Source organism: Empidonax traillii, unplaced genomic scaffold, assembly GCF_003031625.1.
Source record: "Empidonax traillii isolate 1590-97213 ecotype Southwest subspecies unplaced genomic scaffold, ASM303162v1 scaffold1576:size94697, whole genome shotgun sequence".
In the NCBI taxonomy this organism is placed as follows: Eukaryota; Metazoa; Chordata; class Aves; order Passeriformes; family Tyrannidae; genus Empidonax; species Empidonax traillii.
In genome coordinates this window covers 22,633-24,355 of record NW_020956769.1, presented here as the reverse complement: position 1 = coordinate 24,355, position 1,723 = coordinate 22,633, and positions in this window count along the sequence as shown.

The following is a 1,723-nucleotide window of genomic DNA, read 5'->3' as shown; positions in this document are numbered from 1 at the left end:
CTGTAACAATTTGCCATCTAGTGGTCAGCGGGAATCTCATTCCTGCTTGGCTCGAGCAGAGAGAAATGTGTCCACCAGGATTGGGTTGTGTTCCTTGGAAATCTGGCCAAGGCATTCACTTAGCTTAAAAAAAAATAACCCAGCTCACCTCCTAATAATTTATAATCTGAGTATTTGCAGTTCAGGCACCTTGAGGCAAACTGAACTGAGGAATGCTCCCTCCTCTCCTCTTCCTGTAAGAGAAAATTCGCCAGTGTTAGTAACTGTGCCTTTTCATGACTTGATAGTAACTGGAAAACTTGCTTTCCCATCTCAGACAGGACATATGAAAAGCTGCCACTGCTCCTGATGTAAGCAGTGCCTTTAATTAAAAAGGTGCTGCTCTCCAGGGTAAGAGTTTCCACATTGAGCTCTGGTTTTGAAATGATCACAAGTGGTGAAGGTGTCACACCCTGGCCTTGGTCAACAGCCCTGGACCCTGGGAAACTGAGGAGCTGGCAGGTTTTTGGGAGTGGTTTCAGGGGGAAAAGCATCTCAGATTAACGTGCAGCACAGGTGACCAGAAAAATCGGTGTCCTTGGCAGTGAGGGACCACAGAGGCTCCCTGCCCAGGGGGATCAGGAAAGTTTAACTGCAAAGGGGGGGAGATGTGAGCAGTTTGGGCTCATCCTGCCTGCCCCAAATGCCTGACATGTTTCAGCTGCCTCTCAGTGGCATCCAACGACGATGCCATTGCTTGGATTCCAGACGTGCCTTCAGACACCTTCTGGGCTTTTTAGAAAAAGCTGGGAGCAAACAACCAGCACTGCCCTGATATCCCAGCTAAGGATAAAACAACCAGTATTGTCATGATATGCCAGCCAGGGACACGTATTGTTTTAATTTACCAAAGCTGCCAGTGCACAGGCACACCCAGGCACGCTCCCACCGAGCTCTCTTCCACAAAAAACAAATTCCCCACTTTCTACAGAGCAAGCCTGATTGAGAAGGCAGGTCAGTTTCCAAAATGTGCATATTTGGTGGAGAGAAGCTCTTGGAAAGAAAGGTCAGGTAACTTCTAAGATCACGAGTCACATCCTGACACTCTTCCTCCCTGGACTTTCAATTTTTGGGACACTTCTGGGTTGGAGCGCTGGTGGGATCAGGGCAGCCCTGCCCCTCTCCTGGTGCAGATTCCAGTGGCTCTGCTGCTTCCAAGGTGTTACCCTTGTGCTTGGAGCCAAGCAGCTTCCCCTTATCCACCTGCACATTAACCTTGGGTGGTTATCGGGCCGAGCTCTGATTGCTCCTGACTCCACCGTTGTTTCAGAGGTGTAGGGCTTGCAGTCCTCTGTGGGTGCCTCCCACAGAAATCAGTGGGAATTTTCCATCCATCCCAAGTGGAAAAATCTCATGGATCCCAATGCAAAAAGATCCTTCCCAACAGACAGCCCACAAAGCTGCTGAGACCCAAGGAGCTCCAGGACAGACGTGTATCATATAGGGCATGTCTGAGTTAACTGAGAATTAAAACTGAAGGTTGAATATATGAATATATTCAGCTTTGGGCCCCTCGTGGCAAAGAAAGACACTGAGGGGCTGGAGGTGTGCAGGGAAGGGAACGGGGCTGGGAAGGGGCTGGAGCAGCAGGAGCAGCTGAGGGAGCTGGGGGGGCTCAGCCTGGAGAAAAGGAGGCTCAGGGGGGACCTTCTGGCTCTGCAATCCCTGACAGGAGGGGGGAGAT